This window comes from Anomaloglossus baeobatrachus, chromosome 5 (genome assembly GCF_048569485.1).
Source record: "Anomaloglossus baeobatrachus isolate aAnoBae1 chromosome 5, aAnoBae1.hap1, whole genome shotgun sequence".
NCBI lineage: Eukaryota > Metazoa > Chordata > Amphibia > Anura > Aromobatidae > Anomaloglossus > Anomaloglossus baeobatrachus.
This window is the reverse complement of record NC_134357.1, coordinates 346489410-346506691: the sequence shown is the minus strand read 5'-3', so window position 1 is coordinate 346506691 and position 17282 is coordinate 346489410. Positions and strand designations below refer to the sequence as shown.

At 45.5% G+C, this 17282-nt stretch overlaps 1 long non-coding RNA gene across 1 annotated transcript; it reads left to right on the top strand.

The window, feature by feature from the left end:
• Window positions 1-320: 320 nt before the first annotated feature.
• LOC142311440 (uncharacterized) lies at window positions 321-8983 on the top strand. The gene is made up of 2 exons (XR_012754269.1): window positions 321-466; window positions 7579-8983. It is a non-coding gene; the product is annotated as an uncharacterized LOC142311440 (long non-coding RNA).
• The last annotated feature ends 8299 nt before the right edge of the window (window positions 8984-17282 follow it).

Genomic DNA, 17282 nt, shown 5'->3' with positions numbered 1-17282 from the left:
AAACCAACAAGGACCCAAAAAAAACAAAAGGGTGAAAACGTGTCAAGGAAAATGCAGCTTGTGGAGTTACATTTTCCTATTGTCTTTCAGGTATCTGCAGCATTTTTTTCCATGCCGCAGCACAAAGTAAACCCCAGACTGCAAACACGGAGCCGCAGCTGCTCTATCCGCCTGCATAGCACTGACGAGCTTTCACCACTAGGCGGCAGCAGCGATTTTACTAGTCAGCACTAAGCGCCTCTTGTCATGAACGTAAAGGAGGCGGCGCTCGCTGATTGGCTGCTCCGTATCACTAACCTTTCTTTCATTTCCTCAGACGCTTGGTAGTTGTAGTTTTCACCTCTGGTTTTAAGGAACGAAAAGACTACGCCTCCCAGAATGCTTTGCGTGACCAGCCTTCTAATTGGCAGTTTCAGTGCTTCTGCTCTGTAAGCGCATACACAAAAGGCTGGCTGCTGAGCGGCAGGTAGGACTGTCATCCTGGAGGTGGCTGTGGGGTAGGAGATGCCGGTGTGTGCAGCTGTCTTGTGTGGCCATTGTTCTCGCTGCTTCCTCCATGTCATGTCTGTCAGGAGCTGCTGCTGTTCCTGCGCTGAGTATACAGGACTCGGGTAATGGTCAGTGTGTAATTAAAATGTGGGTGATGGGCACAATGGGAAGTGGGGTGATATACTGCTATGGGCACTAAAGGGGTCATCTGAGACAGTCAGGTTTAAGTTTTGGGGGTACAATACTATTGACTGCTCTACAGCTCCTCCGTTTTCCCCTCTGCGGTGACATCTCGTCTATAGTGATGATCAGCCGACACGAACGTGACATCATATGGAGGAAAAGCCCCATCCAGTCTCCAATATCCCCTTGATAAATATTATATCTTGGGGAGCGCAGCTCTGGGGACGTGGGCGCGCAGCTCTGGGGACGTGGGCGCGCAGCTCTGGGGACGTGGGCGCGCAGCTCTGGGGACGTGGGCGCGCAGCTCTGGGCACGTGGGCGCGCAGCTCTGGGGACGTGGGCGCGCAGCTCTGGGGAAGGGCTAGGCTCTGGGGACGTGGGCGCGCAGCTCTGGGGAAGGGCTAGGCTCTGGGGACGTGGGCGCGCAGCTCTGGGGAAGGGCTAGGCTCTGGGGACGTGGAAGGGCTAGGCTCTGGGGACGTGGAAGGGCTAGGCTCTGGGGAAGGGCTAGGCTCTGGGGACGTGGAAGGGCTAGGCTCTGGGGAAGGGCTAGGCTCTGGGGACGTGGAAGGGCTAGGCTCTGGGGAAGGGCTAGGCTCTGGGGACGTGGAAGGGCTAGGCTCTGGGAAAGGGCTAGGCTCTGGGGACGTGGAATGGCTAGGCTCTGGGGAAGGGCTAGGCTCTGGGGACGTGGAATGGCTAGGCTCTGGGGAAGGGCTAGGCTCTGGGGACGTGGAATGGCTAGGCTCTGGGGAAGGGCTAGGCTCTGGGGACGTGGAAGGGCTAGGCTCTGGGGAAGGGCTAGGCTCTGGGGACGTGGAAGGGCTAGGCTCTGGGGAAGGGCTAGGCTCTGGGGACGTGGAAGGGCTAGGCTCTGGGGAAGGGCTAGGCTCTGGGGACGTGGAAGGGCTAGGCTCTGGGGAAGGGCTAGGCTCTGGGGACGTGGAAGGGCTAGGCTCTGGGGAAGGGCTAGGCTCTGGGGACGTGGAAGGGCTAGGCTCTGGGGAAGGGCTAGGCTCTGGGGACGTGGAAGGGCTAGGCTCTGGGGAAGGGCTAGGCTCTGGGGACGTGGAAGGGCTAGGCTCTGGGGACGTGGAAGGGCTAGGCTCTGGGGACGTGGAAGGGCTAGGCTCTGGGGAAGGGCTAGGCTCTGGGGACGGGGAAGGGCTAGGCTCTGGGGAAGGGCTAGGCTCTGGGGACGTGGAAGGGCTAGGCTCTGGGGAAGGGCTAGGCTCTGGGGACGTGGAAGGGCTAGGCTCTGGGGAAGGGCTAGGCTCTGGGGACGTGGAAGGGCTAGGCTCTGGGGAAGGGCTAGGCTCTGGGGACTGGGGCGCGCAGCGCTCTGGGGACTGGGGCGCGCAGCTCTGGGGAAGGGCTAGGCTCTGAAGACGGGGGCTCGCAGCTCTGGGGAAGGGCTAGGCTCTGAAGACGGGGGCTCGCAGCTCTGGGGAAGGGCTAGGCTCTGAAGACGGGGGCTCGCAGCTCTGGGGAAGGGCTAGGCTCTGAAGACGGGGGCTCGCAGCTCTGGGGAAGGGCTAGGCTCTGAGGACGGGGGCGCGCAGCTCTGGGGAAGGGCTAGGCTCTGAGGACGGGGGCGCGCAGCTCTGGGGAAGGGCTAGGCTCTGGGGAAGGGCTAGGCTCTGGGGACGGGGGCGCTCTGGGGACTGGGGACGGGGTCGCTCTGGGGACTGGGGCGCACAGCGCTCTGGGGACTGGGGCGCGCAGATCTTTGAACTCAATCAGAGATATTGTAGGTTTCCTCTTACTTTTGCTTGTTCTTCTTCAGGATTTTCCTGGGGTCTTTCATGCATTACTTATTTGGGGTATGTTCAATGTTACTTTTCCCTACCCATTACACTTAATTTGCCACTTCAATTTTTTTCAGGGACTAAGGCCTTGTGCGCACTTGGCGGATTTTCCCGCGGATTTGCTGCATGTTTCGCTGTAGAAAATGTTCATAACATCTCTGCAGTGATTCACCAGCAAATCCTATGGGAAAAGAAAATGCTGTGCATACTAGGCGTATTTTGACAGCTGCAGGTTTCCCGCAGCAAAAACAATTGCATGTCACTTCTTTTCCGCAGATAGCTGCGGGATGTCACTCCATTGACTGTAATGTAATCGTGAAATCCCGCAGGGAATAACGCAGGTAGCAAATTCTGTGCGGTTCATTGCATTTTTTGCGTTATTCCCTGCAGTATTTCGCGTTTTCGGGACATAATGTCCATCACTGCCCTGCGGTTTGCAGGGAAATAAAAACATCTAAAAAACAGTCAACGAACACCCCAATACATAGTTCCATGTTAGGAACCCAGCACCATGATACTGAATGAAATTCCACTAGTTGTACAAATCAATAATATTCACAGGCATAAATGCAGGACCTTTGTGCAAATTTTCACTGCAAACCCTATGCCATATAATACTCTAGAGAATTGTACACCATCTGGCACCACCATCAATAAATACAATATAATAAGTACAAAATACTAGAAAAAGAAGGGGATGAAGATAACCTTATAATGAGGAAATCAATACACCCAGTTCAATAGTTAAACCAGGTAAGTCACAGACTATCCAGAAAGTCATCACCAAGATGTATTACCCCCAGGGAAGTGATGTCATTATGACAGGAAGCGGAGCAGAGAGTAAGCACATCACACTCACTCAGACATATAGAATACACATAGAAATCAAACGTACATATAAAAAAACAAAAAAAAAAATGCGGGCTCTGCCGTACTTTTACCGTCCAGCCGAGGTAAACACACAGCTGCGGCCCGGTATTCTCAGGCTGGGGAGGGCCAGGGTTAATGCCCCCCCCTCCCGCAGCCGAGAATATCAGCCCGCAGCTGCCCCGGGGCTGTCGCATCCATTATGCGACAGTCCCGGAGTGTCTCCGGCTCTTCCAGATTGCCGTGATGCGGTGGCAATCCAGGTAATAACGAGTTAATGGCAGCGGATCGCTGCCACTAAGTGCAGGCTTAATCATGGCAGTGTCTGAGACAGCTTTCATGATTAACCCTTAAGTAAAGTGAATAAACGCGCACACACCGAAAAATCCTTTATTTTAAATAAAACACAAAAAAGCCCCCTCTTTCACCACTTTATTAACCCCTCCCAACACACAACTCCGGCGTAATCCACCGAGGTCCCACGACGCTTGCAGACTGCTGCAGCCGCGTCTGACACACTGTACTTTATCCAGCCTCGTAACGAGACTACAGAGGTAATTACAGGTCATGTCTTACGGGCGGTAATGTGAACACACTACCGCTCATGAGAACTGTCCTCACAGGGACGCTATCTATTGATTATCTATCTATCCCTCGATCTGTCTATCTATCCCTCGATCTGTCTATCTATCCCTCGATCTGTCTATCTATCCCTCGATCTGTCTATCTATCCCTCGATCTGTCTATCTATCCCTCGATCTGTCTATCTATCCCTCGATCTGTCTATCTATCCCTCGATCTGTCTATCTATCCCTCTCAGAAGGAAATTACCTTTTTTTTTTTTTATTTTTTTTTCTCAATGTGCTTTATTGCATTGAATGCATTAAAACACACGTACCAACGTGCGGAAAAAACGCAGAAAAACGCAACAAAACGCATGCGGATTTCGGTGCGTTTTTTGCATTTTTTTTTTTTTTTTTTATGCGGGTGCGGAAATCTTACAGAGCCTGCGGAATTTTCTTAAGAAAATTCCATTTTCTAGTGCGCACAGGGCCTAACTGTCCTAAAAAAAAAAGTTCAGTTTTTATCCTTGTTGCAGATCAAACTCCCTAATGCAAGTCGATGATCTTGAGGAAGTCACCTGTATTGTTTAATACAAAGAAGCTGACCTGTTTTTGACCATATCAGGATGCACAAGTGAACAGACACCAAAAATTGTTTCAGCTCCCGGAAAAAACACTGATCAGTTTTCATATGTGAGGGAAAAAAATGATGCATCAAACCGGCCTTATGCCGGCGTCACACGGAACGATCTATCATGGCGATTGCACGAGCGATCGCACCCGCCCCCGTCGTTTGTGCGCTCACGGGCAATTAGTTGCCCGTGGCGCACAAAGTCGTTAACCCCCTGTCACACGCACTTACCTCACGGACGACCTCGCTGTGGGCGGCGAACATCCTCTTCCTGAAGGGGGTGGACGTTCGGCGTCACACAGCGGCCGGCCAATATAAGTGGAGGGGCGGAGATGAGCGGGACGTAAACATCCCGCCCACCTTCTTCCTTCTGCATTGCCGGCGGGACGCAGGTAAGCTGTGTTCATCGTTTCCGGGGTGTCACACGGAGCGATGTGTGCTGCTCCAGGAACGATGAACAAGCAGCGCACAGAAGAAGAAACGACTTTTTGAAAATGAGTGACGTGTCAACGAGCAACGATAAGGTGAGTATTTTTGCTCGTTCACCGTCGCTCGTAGCTGTCACTCTACGACATCTCTAACGATGCTGAATGTGCGTCACGACGTGACCCCGCCGACATATTGCCCGATATATCGTACCGTGTGACGCCGGCATTAGTTGTAGCTTCTGGTAAAGTTGGGTGCTAACACAGTCCCTCTGAGCGTTCCCCAAAACCTGAATAACACATATGTCCGGTAATGCATCGGAGGGATATTTTTATCATATTTCTGGTTTGACCTTCCCCCTAAAATAGGTGACATCTTGCCGATTGCTGCTGATTAGTGATGAGCGGGAATTTATTATGCTCGGGTGCTCAGTATTAGTGATGAGCAGTTGGACGCTTGGATGGACTCGACTTGAGCACCCAAGTATAATGGAAATCAATGGGGAATGCAAGCATTTTTCTGCAAGATATTCTAAAAATGAATCGAGCCCATCGTTTTGAGTACCGAGCATGGGAGTGCTCACTCTTCACTACTGCTGATCAGTCTGCTCAGAGTCCCACCGCTCCTGAGAATGCAGCCTTAAGCGATGACCACACCGGCGTGCCATCACTTCATTATTGTCAGGATCAGTGGGGGTCCCAGCAGTGGCCCCTCCAGCGATCAGAAAGTTATTGCCTGTCCTATGGCAAGGTGATACATTCCTAAGATGGGTATAACCTTCTACTGCAGAACTAGGCACATTGGCCATTCAGAATATGGAGAAAGCTGAGTGGGGGCTGGTATTGGGCACCGAGCTTTACAAATATCTGAATTTATGCAAACCTATATCAATGCTCATTGAGCTCAATGACCGTCGATGATCTTCCGGTGTTGGTTCTCAGCACTCAGTATATGTGACATGTATGTCACACCCCAGTAGAGACCCTTATACATTGCAGCACAAAGTAGTCAGTTACTAGTCAAATCAGTAAAAAAGACTGACATATGGAATGGGTTTTCAATCAGCAACATGTCAATTGTTTCTGCAGTTTTCAACCTTTGAAATGAATCGGGTGAATGCTGTGACAAAATTTGTGTGTGGAATTTGCCACAGATTTGCATATCCACTATGTGCAGACCTCAGTTTAGGATGTATCCACACACTGCAGATTTATTACAAAAATTCATCCATTTAAAAATTAAACCCTGTCCTGTTGATCTGTAAGTCCATTTCTTTTCTTTTTTTTGTGCGCACTCTGAATAGGTGAGTTTTATTTGATGGATGGAAGAGACTAGTGCATCCAAAGAAAGCTAAGTGCATTGAAGGGGAATTACCTATACACACCTATAAAGGCTCAACTCCATATTACATTTATAGGAACAACTTATAGAACTTTTTATTAAAAAGTATTGTTAAAAATTCACCTCTTTTAAAAAATACAAATTGTGCACACAAACTACAAAGTGATTTACTTTTACCTACAGTCAACGTACATAGAAAATATATATCACCAAACCAAAAGAGGCTGCCTGTGGTAAGTCCTTTGAGGTGACAAACTCACAGTGGTAAGTGTCACGATACTAATGTCCACATTTAATAGATATGACATAAATCCATTATTATAAAATGGATAAAGCAGAGCAGACTGACCCATCCAGTAGATCCCAAAGAGTCATCATGATGGCAGCAATGCTCTGATGTCTCCTTTTGCCATCTTACAATGATTAAGGGGGTTTACCCTAAAAGGCACTACATTTGCCTGACCCTAGTACCCCCATAAGCTCTTTCCCTGACAAGGTCAGTCCACAGCTAACCCTATTGACTTGGTGACCTGAACTGTCCCTTACCATGCCTCCCAAAGATAGCAGTCAGACCAAAAATATGATCGAGTGAACGAGCCCTAACAGTGAGTTTAGCAGCGGCAATTACTGCTCTACTAACAACCTTGATGCAAGACCCCCTTAAATTGGTATTCCCAACTCTCAACATTTATAGCCTATGCACAGGATAAGACATTAAATTTGTGATAGATGTAGGCTCATGCCTCTACACGGACAGAGTAATGAACCTATTATAGGAATAAAAAAGGAGGGCACGGTGAAGAAATCCTTAATAAAGTGGAGCTGGTAAAGGATGACAGGGCATATGGATATATGCTTACCTTGGAGATTTGACAAACATATTGAAAATTGTATACCGATCAAGAGTAAGAATTTGTTAGAAGAAACAACAAGTCAGAAGACCTCTTGTTAATTAGCTCATATAAAAGGGCTTATAGTCTTCTCCAACAAATTGTTACACAAAATTGATTTTACGTTATATTTGTAAAATCTTGGTTCTTTTATAGAATATATATTCCCTGTTTTACATGTAGGAGTAACACCTATAAGGCTGTGTTCACATATGCATTAAAGATCCCCCTCTTTTAAAATAGTGCTCCATGTTAAAAGACAGGTCTTCTTAAATCATAGCTGCAAATCCAACACCATTGTGTGCACATAAGATGAAGTTTATCAGGCTATTTGTACAGTTGGCTGTTTCTTATCACCTTTTCTGTCTCCTATTTTTCAGTTTAAGGAATCTTTGCTGGATGACATTAGACTTCCATCCTCAGTGGTCATAAAAAAAATGGAAGCATCTGATTATGAGACCAAAAAGAACTGGGGGAAGTCCAAATCAAAGAAGATAAGAAGTTCATATAAAGTAACAAAATCCAATGGAACCACAAATCTTAAGACTGACAGTAAAAAGACAAGGGATCAGAAGGTAACACAAAATATCTCAAGTAAAACAAAAGAAACACAAGGTCGTCCATTATTAAAAAGTCAAAGAAATGGTAGGACAAAGCAATCGTCGGGGAAATCCAAAGTGAAAAATGAAGTAGATAATTTTGATTGTGATCTTCAAGACCAAGCCATTGAAAAAAACAAGCCGTACTCGTGCGCTATGTGTCAGAAGAGTTTTGCCCAGAAATCCAATTTGGTAACTCACTTCCGAGTCCACACTGGGTCCAGACCCTACATGTGTATGGAATGTGGCAAGAGCTTCAGCACTAGCTCCAACGCTGTGACCCATCAGCGGGTGCACACCGGAGAAAGACCTTACAGCTGTGGAGAGTGTGGGAAAAAATTCAGCATAAGCTCCAACTTGGTGACCCATCAAAGGGTTCATACAGGGGAAAGACCCTATGCATGTACTGACTGTGGAAAAAGCTTCACTCACCGCTCAAATCTGGTCATTCATCAGCGGGCACATTCAGGGGAGAAGCCTTATGCTTGCGCAACATGTGGAAAAACATTTAATCACAGCTCCCACCTTGTTGCCCATCAGCGAGTCCACATTTAGAAAAAAAATGATAGAGCATTGCTCTAGTTGATCTTCATGGTGGCCAACCTTTGTATCTTCGTCTTGCTACTGGACCTGGGACGAAAACCAAATAAGATATTATCTCTGTATGATAAACGCTCAAATAATGTGCCATGTGGCTTCACAACCCAATTTATACTCCTGGATAGGTGGCCGTTAAACCCTTTACAAGGATCTTATGATAATGGTGGTTCCTACATCTTAAAAGTAAAGGCAATAGGACCTATCTAAATATACTCGAATAGTCGTTTACGACCTATATATGTCTAGCCATTAGTTAAAGCAGCCACTTGACTTCCACACTTACTAGCCATGTCAGAAGATGTGAACATACCATGTTGTGGAAGCAGAATGGAGTTATAGCTGAAAAAGTGTAAAAATACATGTAGAATTTTTGTGAAATGTAGACAAAAGAATGATATACAGCTGGATCGGAGGATGGTTTTGATTTTTCTCTATAGGCCAAGGACTTAAAACATTTTGTGAACTTGATTGTATAGATGACAGCCCTTATTTGTAATCTGAATCATTTTCTAGCCAAGAAATGTGACTGTCACACTTTTTGACTCAATCATCATAATTAAATCAAGGTGTTACATCATAAGTACAAGCTAATTAATATTGAGTAGTATTTTCTCCGTCTTCTAGTGGTTACAAACACATAGAGTGGAGATGCCATCAAACAGAAAAATTGAGATTGAGCACCTGAATCCTTCAACATAATGAAAATTCTTCTTCGTGATATTCTAGTTAGAGATCCAGGGAGAATTAAATGCTAATGTTAGGACACACGTCTTAATCATTGAATTTAGGGTTTTCATTCAGTGCCGTCGCTGCAGGTGTATAAAGTCCAGCCCCTCGCATTGCAGTCTGCTTTTACTAAGGTTAATAAAAAATGGCTCCCTTATAGAAGCTAAATGAGTTTGAGCATGCCTCTGTAAAAGGATACCATCATTGTGACAAGTCAGTTTGTGAACTTTCTAAATATTCCACAATCAGCTGTGATTAGTACTATTGAAAAATTGAAGCGTTTAGTACCCACAGCAACTCAGCCGCAAGTTGGCAGGCCACCTAAAGTTATATAGCTTGTTTTCCAAGTCTGAAATTTTCCACTAACAGAATGACTGTTTAACCCAAGTACAGGTGTTCGATGCACCCTTGGCGTGGCCAAACAGTTTAATGCACCTTCCTACCTACTTGTTTTCTCTCTATCAAAACCCAACCTCCCCTCCTCTTTGATTGACACCTCTGGCTTTATAGAGCCAGAGAAGGGAGAAGATAGATGGAACACAAGTAGGTGGAAAGGTGAACTTTAATGTTTGGCCACACTAAAGGTGTACCAAACACCTGTGCTTGGTTTGAACAATTATTCTGTGCTGACAGAATTCCTTGAACATCTACATGAAAACTGCGCCAGCAGCTTCAATCCATACTTTTCCATGGCTGAGCATGTGCATGAAAGCTCTACATCACAAAGGACAATGCCCAGTAGCCAATGGGCTGAAGAAAAGTATTCTACCAGTGGACTGGTGCTGTGATAACGTTCTGTGGAGTCATGCTTCTCTAAGTTTGGCAAATGCCAGTAGAACTCTACAGTTAGCACAATACAGTCGGGCAGGTAAAGTTTGGTGAATGAGATATAATGTTGTGGGATTGTTTTTCTGGAGCTGGCTTAGGCCCCTTTTTTCCAGAGAAGGGCAATCCTAATGCTTCTGTGATGCCCTGGCCTTTCAGGTCGTCACAGGGTATTGTGCAATCTGCCCTTTTGCACAGTATCCACCTCCCCCTTGGTTACGGGTCCCTGACCTTTGGTATTGCTAAGAACAAGCTAATCAAAATCCTAGGAACACTCTGCACCACACCCACCAGACACACCAGTGGCTGACCTGAAGGGAATAGGGTCGCCCAATGGGGGGGTTGGTTAAGGGGAGGTCAGGAGTGTTGGGAGCAGAACAGTGTAGTGTTGGAGGTGGAAGTGAGAGGAGGTCAGGAGCTGGGCTCCTTAGTTTACTACGTGGCAGACGTTGGTCTGGACCTGGTAGGAGCTGGACCCCGGTCACAGAGGAATCGTGACAAGGGGCACGGACTGTCGAGGACGACAGCCGGCAGCCTTGTGCCATCACCAGGCAGGGGCCAGGGCACAACTGGGTACGTGGACCCTAGGTCGAGAAGGAGCTTCAAGCGTCTTGACAATTTACCCGACGGGGACGGAGCTTTCAAGATCCGTTCTCCACCCGCTCCAAAATCGGACTACTAGCGCCGTGAGGGGGATATGACTTTCCCAATACATAGCCCAGAAGATCCCAAGCGTGAACCCTGAGACCAAGCTCACCCAGTTAGCCATACTGGTGAGCGGGACCCGATAGTTCTGTGCTAGAGAGACTAGTTAGAAGTGAGGTGCCACGGAAAAGGCCACAGGCTAACAAGCAACACCAACGGGCACGGGATCCAGGCGTGCTCCCTCCCTGCTGCAGCGGTACTAAGAACTTTGGTTTTCCACGGTTGTCGGTGTCAGCGTTATTGGACTGAGTACTAAAGTGGTCCCTGACCGTCTCAGCGGCACCTCCCTGTCACCTACACCGAGTCCCGGGGCATCCCCCTACCCGTGGAGGGGTTAAACATCTGGCTGCCCACGCTATCGCCACCGGGTTCTCCCCATTGCAGCGGTGGTACTACACCTTATCATGCACCACGGATGGTGTCACAAATTGTCCATACAATCCCCTGTAAATACCCCCCCTTTAATTCCGAGTGGCCACGCGGCCCCGACCCCTCGGGTCCAGAGACCCCCTCAAGCCACCGCGGATCCGAGCAGCGGCGGCACGCTGCTGACGCGGGGGCGGCACACCTTAGCATACCATAGCATTTTGGATAATTCTATGCTTCCAGCTTTATGGGAACATTTGGGAAACAGCCTTTTCTATTTCATAGATTTAAGATTGAAAGAAGACACAAAACCATTGAGTTCAACATATACTGTAACTCCTCTAGAACAACTGCGCACCAGTACACAAAGCAAGGTCCATAAAGGCAAGGTTGGGTGAGCTTGATGTGGAAGAATTTAATGTGGAATGTGGAAGTCTTCAACCCCATCCATCCCTTTGGGATGGACTAGAACAGAGACTGAGAACCAGATTCTCTCATCCAATATCAGTATCTGACCTTCACAAATTCTCTTCTGGATAAATAAGCAGAAATTCTCACTGACACACTCCAATATCTTGTAGGAATCTTAAGAAAAGAGTGGAGGACGTTATAGCATATGCACAGTCTTTTTACATTCAAGTGCTTAGTAACCTATCCTAAAATAAAGTGACCGCATGGTCTAAGAAGCTTCTGTCAGTGTAAAACTGACAGGTATCCATTTCAATGCATGTGTATTGCACTGGATTATACCATTGTTCAGAATAATAAAAGTTAAAGTCCCACAGAGAGACTAAGTGAAAAAGAAAAAAATTGTAAAAATATTGTTTTATAAAAAATAATCACAAAAATTGAAAAAATATGATACCAATAAATACGTATATTTATGTAAAAAAAAAATAAAAATACTCATATTTGGTTTCGCCACTTCCAGAACGACCCGATGTACAGAACTGTGACAGTATTTAACCCCTTGAATGAGCACCATAAAAAAAGGCAAAAAAACTCCTTTGCTTTTTCATCATACCGCCAAAAAATATCTACTAGAACACGAAAATGTCACATGTAAGTAAAGATGGTATCACTGAAAATGTCATCTTGTCCTGCAAAAAATAAACCAGTATACAGCTCCTTTAGCCGAGTAATAAAAAAAAAAAGCTATAGTTCTCAGAATACAGCAATGCAAAAACATTTTTTTTCTATAAAATTGTTTTTATGGTTTAAAAGTGGCAAAACATAAAGAACAATATACCGTATTTTTCAGACCATAAGACGCACTTTTTTCCCCCCAAATGTTGGGGAAAAGTTGGGGGTGCGTCTTATGGTCTGACTGTGGCTGCGGGGAATGAGGTGCTGCGGTGGAGTGGGTCATCGGGGGCACGAGCAGGCTGTAGCAGCCTGCTGTGACCACGTGGACCCGCTCATTACATATGCACGCCCATCCTCCCGCCCATTTCTCAGCGCTGAAGCCGGCGCTAACAGGTGGGCGGGGGGACGAGCGGGGACGCGCGCATAGTACAGAGCCGGTCCGCATGATCACCCCTGGCAATTACAGCCTGGAGTGATCATGTGCGGCTGTATTCACTGCTCCCCGCGCGGTCATCATCAGCGCGGGGTGCAGTGAATCAGTGTACTCACCCGTCCCCGTGTGTGGAGACGTCCCACTGCAGCACGCGATGTCTTCCTGTCTGTGCCGGTCAGCTGATCTGTGCTGATCAGCTGATCGGCACAGACAGGAAGACATCGCGTGCTGCACACTGCAGAGAGGAAGATGGTCGGCTGCTGGGAGTGAGGAAAAGGTGAGTATAAATGTTTTTTTTTTTCTCTGTGCTATAGGATACAGGCCATATACCAGGATGGTATATGAGCACGATGGGGGCATCTAGCAGGATGGGGGGTATATTAACAGGATGGATGGGGGGTATATGAACAGGATGGCAGTATATGAGCAGGATGGATGGGGGAAAATGAACAGGATGGGAGTATATGAGCAGGATGGGGTATATGAACAGGATGGGGGTATATGAACAGGATGGGAGTATATGAACAGGATGGGGGTATATGAACAGGATGGGGGTATATGAACAGGATGGGGGTATATGAACAGGATGGGGGTATATGAACAGGATGGGAGTATATGAGTAGGATGGATGGGGGGGTATATGAACAGGATGGGGGTATATGAACAGGATGGGGGTATATGAGCAGGATGGATGGGGGAATATGAGCAGGATGGGATGGGGGTATATGAACAGGATGGGGGAATATGAGCAGGATGCTGGTATATAAGCAGGATGGGGGAATATGAGCAGGATGGAGGTATATGAGCAGGATGGGGGTTTATAGCAGGATCATATACAAGGCAGGAGGATCATTACCAGGATGGGGTGCCTTAGTAGAGAATTTGGGGACATTACCCCCATAACAGTGTCAGCAGTAGATCCTCGCCCCATTACAGTGTGTCATGACCACATTTTTTTGCTTAAAGTTTTATTTTCCTATTTTCCTCCTCTAAAACCAGGGTGCGTCTTATGGTCAGGTGCGTCTTATAGTCCGAAAAATACGGTAAATGTATCATTGTAATCATACTGACCCGAAGAATAAAGCTGTTTTACAACACAATGAATGGCGTAAAGAAAAACACACAAAAAAAATCCTGAATAGTTTTTTCTTGATTCTACCTCACAAAAAGCAGAATAGAAAGCTATATGCGATCATTCTGAGATGCTCGTAGGTGTCACACGAAACAACGTCGTAATCGATGCCGGATGTGCATCACGAAAACCGTGACCCCAACGACATCGCACGATAAATCGTCTCGTGTGACGCCCGCATTAAGCTCTGCTCACTTTTATCCTTTGCTCTACACTGAGCGCTTACATCAACTATTACATGTAAATATCTGAAAAACATGATTCAGACAAAACTTCCAATGGAAAATTCACTGTAATGAGGCAGAGGGAGTTATTTCGAACTACTGTCAGGCGTGTGGTCTGGCGGTGTCAATCATTTATGTGTCTTTTTAGGCATGCTCCTCTGGGAAATTAAATATGTAAAGTGCTTCTTCAGAGAGGAAGAGGACTTGAACTCTAGTGCCACCTATACGAAATAGTACTCATAAAAGTCAATATCAACCCTTTAACGATCCTTGCCATATGACTTGGGATATAAGAAAAAACAGAATCTCAATTTGCAGACAGTATTTCAGGGTATTGCCCCTCATCAGTGCAAAGTATGAGATCTAATTTGGCTAGGCGAGAGACTAAGGCCAGTTTCACACATCCTTCTTTTTGCCGGTTTCGCGGATCCGGCACGCTCCCATACAGTGAATACAGTACAATGACAGTGCAACAAGCGCCGGTCACGTGCTGTCATGTGACCGGCGCATGTGACCCGGAAGTTACAGCGCTGTCATTGTACTGTATTCACTGTACGGGAGCGTGCCGGATCCGCGAAACCGGCAAAAAGAAGGATGTGTGAAACTGGCCTAAGACTGGGATTTCAGGGGTAAGGTCTCTCTTTATAGAGAGTGAAATGCAGGTCTGGAATGTCAGTATGAGGAGACTTAAATGCCTTGCATGCTGCTCTGGGAAAATAAATATGCAAATTGTGCCTCTTCAGAGAGGAAGAGGACTTGAACTCTAGTGCCACCTATTGGAAGTAGCAATCCTAAAAGTCAATATCGAACCTTTAACAAGCCTTGCCATATGACTTAGGATATAAGCCAAACCAGAATCTAAATTTGCAGACACATTGTTTCGAGGTGTTGCCCTCTGTCAGTGGGGATGCATATGGAAATACTCTAATCTAAGTGCTCATCACAGAGCACAGGATAAATGTGAACTGATCCAAAATGTTCTGTACCCCAAATTTCCACCAATAGTCAACTCAACCCACAAAAAAAAAACCCCACTCAGGTTCATCATCTGTTAATGTAAATATAGTAAGCTTCCCCATTACTGTTAGCAAAAAGGCTTTTTATATTTTTTTACACCAAAATTGTGCTCAAAAGTCAAATAACGCTCCTTCCCTTCTGAGCCCTGCCGTGCACCAAAACAGTCGTTTTTCAACAGATATGGGGTATTGGTGTACTCATAAGAAATTGTATGGTGCATTTTCTTGTGTTATCCTTGTGAAAATACAATATTTAGGGCTAAAATATTTTTTTTGGGTGGGGAAAATGTGATGTATTCTTCTTATGGCTCAACATTATAAAATTCTCTGAAGCCCCTGTGGGTTCAGGTGCTCACCACACCTCTAGGTAAATTCCTTAAGGTGTGCAGTTTTTAAAATGGGGTCACTTGTTGGAGATTTCCAGCATTTAGACACATCAGGGGCTTTCTAAATGCAGCATGGTGTCCGCTAACGATTCAAAACAATTTTGCATTTCAAAAGTCAAATGGTGCTCCTTCCCTTCCAAGCCCTGCCGTGTGCCCAAACTATAATTTTCCACCACATATGTGGTATTAGCGTACTCGGGAGAAATTGCACAACAAATTGTGTGGTGTATTTTCTCCTGTTATCTTTGTAAAAATGCAAAATTTGTGGCTAAAACCTTTTTCTGGGAAAAATCTATTTTTTTTTCTAGGCTCAACATTGTAAAATTTTGTGAATCACCTGGGGTTTCAAGGTGTTCACAACACATCTAAATAAATTCATTGAGAAGTGTAGTTTCCAAAATGGGGTCACTGCTGGGGGGTTTCCACTATTTAAGCACATCAGGTAATCTCGAAAGGCAACATAGCATTTGCTATTGATTCAAGTTAATTTTGTGTTCCAAATATCAAATGGCGCACTTTCCCTTTCGAGGCCTGCAACCAAACAGTAGTTATCCATTACATATAGGGTATCGGTGTACTCAGGAGATATTACATAACAAATTGTATGGTGCATTTTCTCCTGTTACCCTTTTGAAAATGCAAAAAGTAACATTTTTGTGGGAAAAAGTAAAATTTACATTTTTTTCATCCTACATTGCTTTTAGTACCTGTGAAGTACCTGAAGTGTTAATAAACTTCTTAGATGTCGTTTTGATCAGTTGGAGTGGTGAAGTTTTTAGAACGGTGTCACATTTGGGTATTTTCTGTCACCTAGGCCTCTCAACGTTACTTCAAATGGAATTTAGTCCCTAAAACAAATTGGTATTGTAAAATTTTGATGGAAAATTGAGAAATTGCTGATAAATGTTTAACCCTCCTAACAAAAAAATGGTTTCAAAAATTGTGCTGATGTAAAGTAGCTATTTGGTAAGTGTTATTTATTAACTATTTTTTGTAATATAACTTTCTGGTTTAAGGGCATAAAAATTTAAAGTTTGAAAATTGCGAAAGTTTCAATATTTTCACCACATTTCTGAAATTTTCACAAATAAACGCATAAAATATCATTTTAAATTTACCACTATCCTGAAGTACAATCTAATATATAAAGCTGTGTGTATGTGTATGCGTGTATGTCCGCTAAAGGAATTTGCACCGTCGCATTTACAATCACAAAATTTTGCATAGCTGCCTCATGTGACTCAGGGAACGTCATAGACTATGTTTTGAAGGGAAAATTTAACCCAGCACTTTACAGTTATTCACCAAAAAACCTGCCTCCATTAAAGTCAATGCAGCTGGAAGCTACAGGTCAATAATAGAAGCTCTGATTAGTTGCTATAGGCAACGAAGGACATTCTTAGTATAAGAAGCTTATGTGTGAGGTAATAGGATTTTTGTGGAGAGACGAATAGAGAAAAAGAGAGATAGATTGAGACAGAGTCAGACTGAGACTGAGACAGGTAGACTGAGACTGACAGAAGCAGACTGTAAAAGAGACAGACACAGGCAGACAGGGAAAAAGACAGAAGTCAGATGGAACGAAACAGAGAGACAGACATGGAAAGAGGCAGACAGAGAGAAGCAGACAGGGAATGAAACTAACAGAAAGAGGCAGACAGAAAGGGAAAGAGACATACAGAAAGGGAAAGAGACATACAGATAGGGAAAGAGAGAGGGAGACAGGGAAAGAGACAGACAAGGAAAACGACAGACAGAACAAAGGCAGACGGGGAAAGAGACAGAAAAGGAAAGAGACAGAAAAGGAAAGAGACAGGGAAAGAGGCAGACAGGAAAAGAGGCAGACAGGGAAATAAACAGAAAGGGAAAGTGAAAGAGGCAGACAGAGTCAGACAGGAAAAGAGACAGAAAAGGAAAGAGTCAGACAGGCAGACAGGTAATGAGACCGGTAGATAGGGAAAGAGGCAAAAAGACATAGACAGACAA